Raw genomic sequence first — 14,978 nt, 5'->3', positions numbered from 1 at the left:
GTAGGACATGTTTTGAGGCATCAAGGGATCACAAATTTAGCATTGGAGGGCAGCGTGGAGGGTAAAAATCGTAGAGGGAGACCAAGAGATGAATACACTAAGCAGATTCAGAAGGATGTAGGTTGCAGTAGGTACTGGGAGATGAAGAAGCTTGCACAGGATAGAGTAGCATGGAGAGCTGCATCAAACCAGTCTCAGGACTGAAGACCACAACAACAACAACATTTGGACACATATAAGAGTTTTAAATTTATTCCAACCCAGTTGCTTTATGTGGCTTGTTAACTGGCACACAAGATACTAAAACCAGCCGTCTGACTTTCTAAATTAAACTTACTTGCAAATCACAAAAACGTCCTTCTTTGTCAGCTAAAGTAATAAGCTTTCTTTGAGGATTCTGATATTGCTTGACTGCGGGTGGAATGTCAGTGGTAGGTATAGGCATCCTGTTCACGGTAGCCAAGGACTGTGGAGGGCAGAGGATCGAAGTACTGCCTGCCACTGAAACTGCCATTCAGCCAGTGAGACTTACATCTTCTGTTGGGAAACCTACTTTGTCGTGGGTCAAGAGGAGACAAACGCAGAATAGTAGGGGGTCTATTAATCGTTGACAGTTCAAATGTAGTACGAATAATGGTATCACTTGGGGAAAAGGTACTAAGAGACAGGAAGGAACGTTGGGCATCCTCAATTGATGTGCTTTGGGATCTCATTCACCATGTTGAAGAGGCTATTAGGGTAGCCATTGAGGGAACGGGGATACAGCTCTATGTCAACAGTTCAGAGGATGTACCACCTCTTTATTACAAACTATTATATACAGTCATATCGCTAACTATTTTACATTTCATATCAACACCTCTAGCACGGAAAAAGACACAGATATTATCATCATGAGACAGTTTACAAGACCTGCGGGTTCCAACACAAAATGGTTTATCAATTAAAAAATTAGTCGATGTTTCACCAACACCACGAACTTGAGACATGGTTACCACGAACGTCCAATAACCGAGTACATCACGAGGAGGAATCTGCTCCAAAGACGTTGCAGTGGACTTAGTAGTAGTATCAATACGAATAATCGCAACAGTCAACCAACACTGACCGACAGGATTGTCAGTAACAGAACAGTGGTGCATGTTAGAACGAACGCTACCTGTCCTCTGGGCTCTGAGGTCATACTTGGATCGTTCTAGTCTGGCAGAGAAATTTGAGAGGACCAACCTTGTGCATGGAGTTTCAGCAAAGCTCACAATTTGCAGCGTTGTCCCAGAACCGATCGTCGCCACTTGGTTCTGAGTCAAGTGGAAGGATTTAACAAGGAATTCGAAGGTTCTGTGACAGGCTAAGCTGCGACCCCTTGGACTTGCGTCACAGAGAACTTTAGGGTCCCCTCAAACGAATCAGGTGCGCACTATACACCAGATGCTACCTATGTAACGAACTGTATGTGGGGTGCACACAAGGGATTTTCAGATTAGGTGGCTCTCCATCCAGTCCAGATAGCGACAGCTGTAGGAGACCCGTAAGTATTAATGTAACATCCAAAGGAATGCCCCCCAAAGGCGAGAGTATTAAAATCCTTGTAGTAAACTGTCAAAGTATTCGCAGTAGAGTGCCCGAGTTCGAAGCACTGCTGTAAAGCAGTCAGGCTCACATAATAATAGGCAGAGGAAGGTGGTTAAAACATGAAGCTGATAGGAGTGTGATCTTTAGGGGAAATCTAAGTGTGCATCGAAAGGACAGGCTAAAATGGGAAATGGAGGTGGTTTATTGGTCGCAGTAGACAAGAAACTCAAATCCACGCAGATAGAAATTGAAGCTGCATACGAGGTTGTTTGGCCGAGACTCAGTATCGGCGGCGAGTGTAAAACTGTAATGAGATCCTTCTATCGACCACCAGACTTTCCTCCTGATGTAATCGAAAACTTTGGAGAACAGTTAGATTGTTTGTGAGTTCTCCAGTCATATTGTAATCATTGCTTACAAATCAGAATAATATTCAAGTGTGTGGATCTGGTATTAAATAGGCTAACAGGGGATATTGAAAGTATACAGACAAGGGCAGCACGAATGGTAACAGGTTTGTTTGATACGAATGTCACAGCGATGTTGAAAAGACTCAACTGGCAGACTCTTGAAGATGTGAAAAATTCTGAAGCAGTGTACTATCACAGTTTCAAGAACCGGCTTTAAATGATGGCCCTATGAATATACTACAACCCCGCACATTTCCCTCCCGTAGAGATCATGAGGAAAAGATCAGCACGTGCGGAGGCATGTAAACAATCATTTCCCCGCGCCTCCATAGGTGAATGGAATAGGAAAAAGCCCTGACATTTGGTACAATGGGATGTTGTTGTTGTTGTTGTTGTGATCTTCAGTCCTGAGACTGGTTTGATGCAGCTCTCCATGCTACTCTATTCTGTGCAAGCTTCTTCATCTCCCAGTACCTAATGCAATCTACATCCTTCTATATCTGCTTAGTGTATTCATCTCTTGGTCTCCCTCTACGATTTTTACCCTCCATGCTGCCCTCCAATGCTAAATTTGTGATCCCTTGATGCCTCAGAACATGTCCTACCAACCGATCCCTTCTTCTCGTCAAGTTGTGCCACAAACTCCTCTTCTCCCCAATTCTATTCAATACCTCCTCATTAGTTATGTGATCTACCGATCTAATCTTCAGCATTCTTCTGTTGCACCACATTTCGAAAGCTTCTATGCTCTTCTTGTCCAATCTAGTTATCGTCCATGTTTCACTTCCATACATGGCTATATTCCATACAAATACTCTCAGAAACGACTTCCTGACACTTAAATCTATTCTCGATGTTAACAAATTTCTCTTCTTCAGAAACGCTTTCCTTGCCATTGCCAGTCTACATTTTATATCCTCTCTACTTCGACCATCATCAGTTATTTTGCTCCCCAAATAGCTAAACTCCTTTACTACTTTAAGTGTCTCATTTCCGAATCTAATTCCCTCAGCATCACCCGACTTAATTCGACTACATTCCATTATCCTCGTTTTGCTTTTGTTGGTGTTCATCTTATTTCCTCCTTTCAAGACACTATCCATTCCGTTCAATTGTTCTTCCAAGTCCTTTGCTGTCTCTGACAGAATTACAATGTCATCGGCGAACCTCAAAGTTTTTATTTCTTGTCCATGGATTTTAATACATATTCCGAATTTTTCTTTTGTTTCCTTCACTGCTTGCTCAATATACAGATTGAATAACATCGGGGACAGGTTACAACCCTGTCTTACTCCCTTCCCAACCACTGCTTCTCTTTCATGGCCCTCGACTCTAACTGCCATCTGGTTTCTGTACAAATTGTAAATAGCCTTTCGCGCCCTGTATTTCACCCCTGCCACCTTCAGAATTTGAAAGAGAGTATTCCAGTCAACATTGTCAAAAGCTTTCTCTAAGTCTACAAATGCTAGAAACGTAAGTTTGCCTTTCCTTAATCTAGCTTCTAAGATACGTCGTAGGGCCAGTATTGCCTCACGTGTTCCAATATTTCTACGGAATCCAAACTGATCTTTCCCGAGGTCGGCTTCTACCAGTTTTTCCATTCGTCTGTAAAGAATTCGCGTTAGTATTTTGCATCCGTGACTTTTTAAACTGACTGTTCGGTAATTTTCACATCTGTCAGCACCTGCTTTCTTTGGGATTGGATTGTAATTATTACAATGGGATGTATCCTCTGCCATATACTTCACAGCGGATTACAGAGTGTAGATGTAGATGCTTCGAATCGAGATACACTTGAGCCATGTACAATGGCATCTGACATCTGCTCTGTAAAGTGATTAATGGTCGCGAATGCCGTCACGGATCTCGCGCACAGCATGACTGCCGCATAATCCACCAGGATCTATGCGTTAGATCCGAGTCCGCCATTACCCGAGGGTGACGGCAGTGCCTTGTAGCGTACCTGCATCTACGCGTATACTCAGATAACCACAATAGAACACTTGGCAATGGTTACTTAGCATGGTACCACATGTCAGGGCTTCTTCCCGTGACAATAAACCGCACATGGAAGAACGACTGCTTAAATGCCTCTCTACGTGCTGTAGTTAATCTCATATTGTCTCCAAGTTATGGAGCTGAAGAACATCTCTTTTCTTCTCTTAACAGTGGTTCCTGAAATTTTGTAAGTAGATTTTCACAGGATAACTAATGTATTTCTCAAAGCGTCATCCAATGCAGGTTTTTAAACATTTTTTTGACGTTCTCCCGTCGGTCCAATAAACCTATGACCGTCGGTGCCTTTGTATACATTCAGTATCTACTGCCAGACCTATTTGGTATGAGTCTCTCAAGCATGACTAATATTAACAAACCGCCTTCAGTCACAAGTTGCGTTTATTTACTGCACTATGCATTTCTAGCTCTGGAGGATCATCTTCAGGTGCTTTTTAGTGATTTACATCAGGTTTTTTAGTTGTTTGCAGTTTAACATTGTATGATGTCTGCTTCTGTTGTGCAGTTGGTATACACAACAGAAGCAGACATCATACAATGTATAACTGCAAACAACTAAAAAACCTTATGTAAATCACTAAAAAGCACCTGAAGATGAGCCTCGAGGGTTCGAAATGCATAGTGCAGTAAATAAACGCAACTTGTGACTGAAGGCGGTTTGTTCTTCATTTTATGAAAATAAAACAGTCGCGGACGATACACTGAAAAACAATGGATAACATTAAAATGACTAATACTGATGACGGGAAGAACTCACGCAGTACGTAAGTTACTGCCCATTAACGGAATATTACGTGCGTCGTCGTAAGAACGAAACATGCTGTGCTAATTTTCGTTTCCTGGGAATGTAACTAGAAATATAGACTAACATTGATCACCACTAAACAAGAGGTCTTAAAACCCAACTGAAGAAAAATACTCAGGAACTTACATCACTGCAACATGCCCGTTATTTGTGTATATTCGTATGCCACTAATATGTTGAAAACAGCTACAAAGGACGTTGTTTGTAATATGATTCACTCCTTCAAACTATCTTGATTTTGCATCCTTATACTTTCACTTTTCCGATCTCTGTCAATAATCTTCGACACAGTTCCTTTGATGTGGAAGTTACTATTCGAAGTTGACTTGGCGGTTTCTTCAGCTCGAAAGCAACAATACGTCATCGGTGGGAGTGGGTCACGGATACTGAGCAAGGGCAAAGTAGTGATTAGCTTCTATAATCCGCTGATCCCATATAAATTCCTTCATTAAAACCACAAAACGCTATGGTATTATTCGCCAAACCAAGCAAACTGCCATTACATGATTTACGGCGTTGCTCAGTATCTGTTCAGTTTGATCTTGTACCATGTAGTTATCACCACCGGACGACTACTTAGAGTTAGTTTAGAGTTAAATTATAGAGACGACGTTGAACAAGTAAGATAATAATGCTTCCCTAGTCAAGTCTCTTGTAAACGTAAATATATTTTCTGATTAATTCTCTTTCCTCAGGCATTTCTTTAATAAAAGCTTTTGGATCTTCAAGCCGCGTCAATTGAGTTTGAATCCTACAACACTCGAAATCTGTCGCCACCTTCGCCTTAGGGAATTAAAAACACTGAATACTGGATACGGCAAGGGGTTCTCCTTGTATTCGCGAAACGACAGAGTGGAAAGATGTCGGCCGAGTTTATGCACGCACTGTTAGAGGAGCCTCTAGAAGATTCTGCACACACGTTGTGATTCCCAGCAGTCAACATTTTTAATTCGTGAACTCAACGACGAGTAGCTGTCGTACGTTTGAGAATTTAGCTCATCTGACATGGACGGAAAACCAACTGCTATTTATTCAGCAGTGCCACTGATGATGAAGGCCTTGCTACAGTAGTCTTAAGCTTGTAAATTTTTTTTCAATGTGTAGCGCTACGTTCTCATCCGGGGCCACAATCCCGAAACCTATTTGTTTGTCGGTTACAGCTCGATTACCTTTGTTTTCAGAACACTGTGAACTAATACTCTGTTTTAGCAAGGTATTTGTGACTGAAAAGTCATTCAAACGACTCCCGGAGAAGCTCTGCGTGAATAAGAGCTATTGGCATTATTGTCCTGCGTTTACATAGTCCTCGTAGTAAATTTCTCGAGCAATATTATTTTACGATTGGGTACTGTTAAAACCATCAGATAGAAGTAGTACAACCTTTAAAGTAAGTAGACTGTTGTCTCTTGCTGCTGGGCGCAGCTGAAGAACTGCCGTCACGAAGGTGTTCCACAGAGTAGAAGGAACTACCAACACAGTAGTGGAGAACGTGGGCTCAAGCAAAAAGAGCAGGTCGTACCAGATGGCGTAGGGGGCTATTAGAGTTCGGGTTGTAAATCGTTTTCTCTGTCATATTAGCGTCTTGTGTTGCGGAAATCCTAATAACGGGTTTTCCCTAAGCACGCAACGTAGCTGGCCTAGGCTTCCACTGGAAGGTGATATTGGAGAGGGGGCTCCGGTGCAATAAAGGAAATTCATCCAGACGGTCAAGGCTAGCGCATCGCACGCCACCTCTGCTGCCAGAGGTTGTCAAGTTCAAGTTCAAGTGGCTCTAAGCACTATGGGATTTAACATCTGACGTCATCAGTCGCCTAGACATAGAAGTACTTAAACCTAACTAACTTAAGGACATAACACACATCCATGCCCGAGGCAGGATTCGAACCCGTGACCGTAGTAGCAGCGCGGTTCCAGACTGAAGAGCCTAGAATCGCTCGGCCACAGCGGCCGGCCAGAGGTTGTTTTTCGGTTTCCAAACAAGAGCCTACAGAATCACACCACAGCCAATACCTATCGAAACTAAATGCTCAAGTCCATATACTGTCTGTCACAGATTAACGTTTTGCTTTATGTGTAGCTTGTCATGGTCAATTCGGAACACTAACACTCTTCGGCACCTGCTATTTTTGACTGATGACCACAGCTGCTCATCTCGTGTCAGTCCCGCTATGATAACCTGCTGTATAAATGTCACGAAGAAAGGAATGTTGATCAGGTTACCTTCCATTAGGAACGTGGGTGCACTCAGAGACTGTGATCATTTACAAATTATACAGCGCAGCAATCAGTCGGCCTTTTTTTTTTTGCAGGTTTTATTTGGCAAATCCAGATTCCGTCTAGTGCCTAGCCATTATGAATGCACTATTTTCCATTCTCAATGCATGTCAGTTCCCTGTTGTCCAGGCGGCAGTCTTTGAATACTGCTAGGCACTAGCCGAAATCTGGATTTGCCAAATAAAACCTGGAAAAAAAGACGAATGATTGCTGTACTGTATAATTTATAAAGGAATGCTGAGTTGCGAAGTAGCAGAATGGGTTAAAATAACCGGTAACAGGACGGATGTACTTTGTTATAAGTGTGATAAGCAGCGGCAAGGACATCTGAGAGAGGGAACTTGAATCGTTCATTACAAAGAGCATCGAAATCTAAGATAATGCATACTTCGTTGCTGACTGTCTAGCAGTGGCGGCTGGAGTTATTTGAAGCTGGGTGTTGCACCAAACTTTCGAATATCCAATTTTCATACGAGTAGATCAGAAGGGCCTAATTTTTTAACTCGGCAGCTTCCTTCCCGTAACGCCATCCCAACAAATTATACTTCAAAATACCCCTTTAAGAGAGCGTGTGTAGATTATCCACGTAGAATCTTAAGTTCACACACCAAATTACAAGAAAGAAAACTGTTATGATTACGTGACATGATCACTCAGTGCAGGAGGTGATCTATAATTTTGTGTTATAGTCTTCTTTAGAAAATCAATTTGTTTGCCTAGATCGCTACGTTAACACAAATACTGGATTACTAGTTTCGTTACCATGTAATGGCATCCTCAGAATCTAAGACCGTGCAGGTGTAGTTACATCGTACAATGCTTGCACCACTCCGTCACATGATGACTACACAATATTCATAAAAAATCGAGAAATAACAATTTTTATGGATTGTTTATGAACGTTCTACAGTTCCAATGTTACAGAGTGGTGCAAGCATTGTATGATGTAACTACTAGTGCATGATTTTATGGATCTGAGGATGGCAATACACATTGCCGAAACTAGTAATCCAATGTTAACACAGCGATCTTGTCAAATAAATTGGTTTTCAAAAGAAGACTACAGTACAAATTAAAAATGTATGAAATACGATGACTTTAGTTAAATCCAACACCTAGGACACGCATATTTCTGTCATCACCCAATAGGTCTACAGGAAAGTCAACGATATCTGAAACCAAAACACTCAATCAGCTCGAAAAACTGCAAAACTTTTAATATGTGGTAAACGAAACATAACGCCCACAGGAACACCAACAATACCATGTCGCTTACCACGTCTGATAATGTTGACACTAAGCTTGATTTATAGTTGACAAAAATATAAAACGAAATGATGCTGATGAGAAAACAGTTCCTCAGAAACTCTATACTTGCAACAAATTTATGTATGAACCAAAATGTTAATGACTGATGATGAAATACCAATGATGGTAACGCTGGGGGGGGGGGGGGGGGGGTAAGGCTGGGCGGTAAGGCGTAACCTTGTGTGTGGAAAGAAACTGGTCATTGCGAGAGACGAGAACGCACAGGTGAAATCATCTCCGCAGACAGGTGGTTCCTAATAGGCGCGTTCGGAACTGTTTCCTCATAGAGGGTTTGATACCGCGCCTCAACACCCAAGGACAGGTACTGGCGTGCGAGCTGGTTCGCCTCTGCTGAAACGACAATGTGGTACGCTGTTCGCTGGGGAGCTGCAATAGGAAAGCAACCTCCGGTTTTGATTCGAACTCGCCAGAGTTTATTGGTCCATTAGGAAGCATCGGGACGTTGAACGACGGAACGTGGTTGATTTTTACATATTTTACGGGAATTCTTAGGCTCATTATATTAAAAGATTAGAAGAAAAGCCGACCAATAAGTGTATAGTTATTGGGACTTCTGCAGCACTGCAGAAATATCACACACTTTGTCTGATGCCTAGTGTCGGTGAACCAGTAGTTACTATTTGAAAAAAAAGGCAACCAAGAAAGTAGGAATAAAATTTTAAAAAGAATTGTGGAGATTCTTCTCCATCACGCGATATGCTGGCCATGTACTTCGCTGAATTTTATCGTGGTCATACAAGCACGAGTGAGTCATGTGACTGGAAGTTAAATGTACTGGGCGATCAAAAAGTCAGTATAAATTTGAAAACTTAATAAACCCCGGAATAATGTAGATAGAGAGGTAAAAATTGGCACACATGCTTGGAATGACATGGGGTTTTATTAGAACAAAAAAAAGCAAAGATCACAAAATGTCCGACAGATGCGCGTCGTTTGATGATGATCGTGTGATCAGCCGCCACTTTCGTCATGCTTGGTCTCCCAGGACCCCAGACCTCAGTCCGAGCGATTATTGGCTTTGAGGTTACCAGAAGTCGCAAGTGTATCAAATGGCTCTGAGCACTATGGGACTTAACATCTGAGGTCATCAGTCAGCTAGAACTTAGAACTACTAAACCTAACTAACCTAAGGACATGACATACATCCATGCCCGAGGCAGGATTCGAACCTGCGACCGTAGCAGCAGCGCGGCTCCGGACCGAAGCGCCTAGAATCGCTCGGTCACAACGGCCGGCCAGAGGTTGTCATTCGGTTTCCAAACAAGAGCCTAAAGAACCACACCACAGCCAATACCTATCGAAACTAAATGCTCAAGTCAATATACTGTCTGTCACAGTTTAACATTTTGCTTTATGTATAGCTTGTCATGGTCAATTCAGAACACTAATACTCTTTGGCACCTGATCTTTTTCGCTGATGACCACAGCTGCTCATCTCATAACTGCAGTATAAATGTCACGTAGAAAGGAATTCTGATTAGGTTACCTTCCATTAGGAACGTGTGTGCACTCAGCAACTGTGATCTGATTTATAAATTATACAGCGCAGCAATTAGTCGTCCGTTTTTTTTGTTTTCTTGTTTTTTTCAGATTTTATTTGGCAAATCCAGATTTCGGCTAGTGCCTAGCAATTATGAATGCACTATTTTCTAGTTTCAATGCATGCCAGTCCCCTGTTGTTTGGGCGTCAGTCTTTGAATATTGCTAGGCACTAGCCGAAATCTGGATTTGCCAAATAAAACCTGAAAAAAAGACGAATGATTGCTGTACTGTATAATTTATAAAGAAATGCTGAGTTGCGAAGCAGCAGAATGGATTAAAATAATCGGTAACAGGATAGATTTACTTTGTTTATAAGTGTGATAGCCAGCGGCAAGGGCACATGAGAGAGGCAACTCGATTCGTTCTTTACAAAGAGCATCGAAAACTATGATAATGTGTACTTTGTTGGTGACTGTCTAGCAGTGGCGGCTGGAGTTATTTGAAGTTAGGGGTTGCACCAAACTTTCGAATATCCAATTTTCATACGAGTAGATCAGAAGGGCCTGATTTTTTAACTCGGCAGCTTCCTTCCCGCAACACCATCCCAACAAATTATACTTCAAAATATTCCTTTAAGAGAGCATGTGCAGATTATCACACGTAGAAACATTAGTTCACACACCGAAGTACAAGAAAGAAAAATGTTATGGATACGTGACATGATCATTCAGTGCAGGAGAAAAACCAATTTATTTGTCAAGATCGCTACGTTAACAGAAATACTCGATTACTAGTTTCGTTAGCCATTTAAAATCTAAGACCGTGCAGGTGGTAGTTACATCGTGCAATGATTACACCACTCTGCCACATGATGACTGCACAATATTCATAAAAAATCAAGAAATGACAATTTTTATGAATTGTTTATGAATGTTGTACAGTTATAATGCGACAGAGTGGTGCAAGCATTGTATGATGTAACTACCACTGCATGGTTTTATGGATCTCAGGATGGCAATACACATTGCCGAAACTAGTAATCCAAGAACTATGTTAACACAGCGATCTTGTCATATAATTTGGTTTTCAAAAGAACAGTACAGTACAAATTAAAAATGTATGAAATACGATGACTTGAGTTAAATTCAACACCTAGGACACGCATATTTCTGTCATCAGCCAGTAGGACTACAGGAAAGTCAGACATATCTGAAATCAAGACACTCAATCACCTCGAAAAACCGCAACTTTTAATATGTGGTAAACGAAACATAACGCCCACAGTAACACCTACAATACCATGCAGCTTACCACATGTGATAATGTTGACACTAAGCTCGATTTACAGTTGACAAAAATATAAAACGAAATTATGCTGGTGAGAAAACAGTTCCTAAGAAACTCTATACTTATAACAAATTTATGCATGAACCAAAATGTTAATGGCTCTGAGCTCTATGGGACTTAACTTCTGAGGTCCCCTAGAACTTAGAACTACTTAAACCTAACTAACCTAAGGACATCACACACATCCATGCCAGAGGCAGGATTCGAACCTGCGACCGTAGCGGTCGCGCGGTTCGAGACTGTAGCGCCTAGAACCGCTCGGCCAGCCCGGCCGGCCAAAATGTTAATGACTGCTGATGAAATACCAATGATGGTAATACGGGGGGGAGGGGGGCGGTAAGACGTGTGGAAAGAAGCTGGTCATAGCGAGAGACGAGGATGCACGGGTGAAATCATCTCCGCGGACAGGTGGTTCCTAATAGGCATATTCGGAACTGTTTCCTCATAGAGGGTTTGATGCCGCGCCTCAACACCCAAGGTCAGGTACTGGTGTGGGTGCTACAGGCTCACGCTCGCCCCTGCTGAAACTACATTTTGGTGCGCTGTTCGCTGGGGAGCTTCAATTGGAAAGCAACCTCCGATTTTGATTCAAACCCGCCAGAGTTTATTGGTCCATTAGGAAGAATCGGGCCGCTGAACGACGAAACGTGGTTGATTTTTAAATATTTTACGAGAATTTAGGCTCATTGTATTAAAATTTTAGAAGGAAAGTCGACCAATAGGTGTATAGTTATTGGGACTTCTGCAGCACTGCAGAAATATCACACACTATGTCCGATGCCTAGTGTCGGTGAAGCAGTAGTTACTATTTGAAAAAAAAAGGCAACCAAGAAAATAGAAATTTTTTTAAAAAGAATTGTGGAGACTCTTATCCATCACACGATATGCTAGCCATGTACTTCGCTGAATTTTATCTTAGTCATACCAGCACGAGTGAGTCATGTGACTGGAAGTTAAATGTATGTGAAGGTCAACAAAATTCACCACACTGCAGTGATAAACGATCGAGTATAGAACGAGGGGATAGATTATGTAATGTCCGGCATTAACATCGATGAAATTCGCAAGAAAACAGCAAAAGAAACGTCCACATTCTCTCCTTGATGAACAGCTTAAAAGCTGATGTGCCGGTGAGAGAAAAGATCAGTTTCAGTTAATGGCTCAGGCTCTCTAGGGGGCCAAGTTATTTAAACTTCAGGCAGTGTTATATTTCATTGTGCATTTGTGTACCCGAAGCGACTGACGATCTTCCATAAGGTTTATAAGATCAAGGCTCTCCAGTATCAACATTCGTATGCCACAGTGTATCTAGATAACTGTAATTCCTGTTAGCAAATTCTCGCTGCTATTTGTTGCTAAAACGAAGAACGGTGGGTCCACTTTTGAAATTTAACTAACTTCATTTACAATTTCACCGAGATGTACCGAAGCCATAGCAGTGGAGTGGCCGTAGACGTCAGTTACTTTACCGTGGCACCTCACCACAGACTTGTTGCAGAATATTTCCGCTAGAAAACCGGTTATTGATCGCCGCACATAATACCCCTTCGTTCTATGGCATTAGTTGGTACGGAGAGGTGGTAGCTGCGGTGTCCGAGTGGTTAAGGAGTTGGACTCGAAATCCAATGGGGTCTCCCCGCACAGGTTCGAATCCTGTCCGCAGCGAATATTTTTCACACGTTATAAGGGACACGACTCCACGTCTATTACATAATCCAAACATTGTACGTGGTGGTACATTCTGTTGTAGTTGTAAATCAATTAGAAATATCGAAAACGTAACACAACATATTGGACGTTCGTAATCCAGCTTCAAAATCTGTTAAATAACTCAGAATTGTAAAATACTTAATGTAGCTCACCATAGAATTAACTAGTAACGCAGCGAGGATTTAAAGAAGGTAAAAATTAGAGCATTCACGAGATGATAAAGTTTGCCGTAATCGTATTTGCATACTAAAAAATCTTTGCGGTTTCCTACGTATCAATAATAAGCTCATACTACCAACTCCAGCATTATAAGACCTGCTACCGATCACTTAGCAGTAAATGTGTAGGAAGTATCGATAATATTTACTGTAACCGAACTAGCGCACCATAAGCAGCCTGTGAAAATTGTTTTAATGTAATCTACGGTTGCAAGCATCAGCATTGTCAATGATTTTGAAAAATTGTTTTACCCAGCTAGATGGAGAACAGGTTGTGATACCGGAGAGGCGTTCAAATTCCAGTATTGGTATTCTGTTTTAGTTCTTCTACGATTTCGGTAAGTCTTCGCATACGAATCCTGAAATGATTCCTTCAAAACAACTTACAGCTGCCTCCCTCTTCTTCTCCACTCCCCTTTATCAAACTTATCTGTTGCTCCAACAATCTCGATGTTCGATTACGATGGGATATTAAACTCTAACATTTCTTCTTCCTTAAAATAACCAAGAAAAAATGCATAATTTCAGTGTGCTAGATGTGAATGCAAAACATTGTTGCCTTCTCTTTCACAGTATTGGCGCTAATTATGTTCACCGCATCATTTCTGAGTGGGCACTTTTTTTACCGTATCTTCCCCGAAACACGATCGTTGTCCAGAAAGCAAGTTCCGATCGGTCCCAAAATGGACACCACAGTGAAAACCCGACGAAGCTTTGCACAGATGTGTTGGGTAGTGTCTCTAGTATGACGGTCGATCGCATCAAGACGCTCTTTTCAGTTGTGAGCGCACTGTGAGCGAGTAAAGGTGCCTAAAACAAAGATGTTTCCCGCCAAGTACGAGGGCCCGCTAAGAGGCTTTGCCTTAGTGAATGCAGCCCACCTAACACAACTGCCACGCACTTCCTTCTTCAAGGCAATTCTCAGCTGCAATCTGCAGGGGCAGTGAAGACGCTCCCGCAGCCTTTTCGATGGGAAATGTTCGATCACCCACAACACAGCCGTAATTGGCTCGTCCTGGGTATCATCTCTGTTCACATGAAACGCTGGATACGAAGACAACACTTGGGCGCAAGCTACGCGCTACAGACCAGTGTAGAGAATTGTTGGAAGACACAGGGGGCTGCCTTCCATGACGATGGTGTTGGGAATTTGGTTTAACGCTCCGACAAATGTCTAAGTCGGAGCGGCGACTAAGTAGAGAAGTATCTGGAAAGTGTAGCTAACTCTTGCAAACAAAATGTTTTTGATTTTCACTGTGGTTTCCATTTAGCGACAGATTGGAACTTACTTTCTGGACAACCCTCGTACGAATCTCATATGCTACTTTTCATAAGAAATACCGTTGGCCTACTTCAATGAAAGCTATTTACTAAGAAAGGAAGCGTTATTTTATGGTAAAGAATACATGTATGCATTTTTCAGATTTTATTCAACAAAACTGGGTAACAAAATTAAAATTAGTGCTTGCTTAGGGAAATTACACATCTATTACTGAAGATACAGGTGAGGAATTGTTATATATGAGTCTTCAGACATAGATCCTGTTTATTGCAGGAGCAACGCGGTTTCTTTTCTTTGTAATGTTCTGTATATAATGGGCCTAGTCTTCTAGAGCCGAGAAAAACAGACAGAGGTGGCACAGTCATAATGTCGTATTCAGCAGGAAAGCGTTTCAAAAACTCGTCTGGCCATCCAGATGTAGGTTTTACGTGATGCCGGGACGGTTCTTTTGGAAGGGCACGCCTGACTTCCCTTCTAGTCCGTACTTGTGCTCAAACTTACATTGAGGTGACGATAGCCATGGGGTAGCGATA

General features: G+C 41.9%; 1 protein-coding gene and 1 non-coding gene across 2 annotated transcripts in view; one reads left to right on the top strand and one right to left on the bottom strand.

Annotated features, from left to right (window-relative positions):
• LOC124799851 (serine proteinase stubble) overlaps window positions 1–14,978 on the bottom strand; it is a 711,707-nt gene that overhangs the window by 190,419 nt on the left and 506,310 nt on the right. The window lies entirely within an intron of this gene.
• Window positions 12,819–12,900, top strand: Trnas-cga. The gene has a single exon. It is a non-coding gene; the product is annotated as a tRNA-Ser (tRNA).

Source organism: Schistocerca piceifrons, chromosome 1, assembly GCF_021461385.2.
Source record: "Schistocerca piceifrons isolate TAMUIC-IGC-003096 chromosome 1, iqSchPice1.1, whole genome shotgun sequence".
Classification (NCBI taxonomy): domain Eukaryota; kingdom Metazoa; phylum Arthropoda; class Insecta; order Orthoptera; family Acrididae; genus Schistocerca; species Schistocerca piceifrons.
This window is presented reverse-complemented; position numbering and strand designations above follow the sequence as displayed.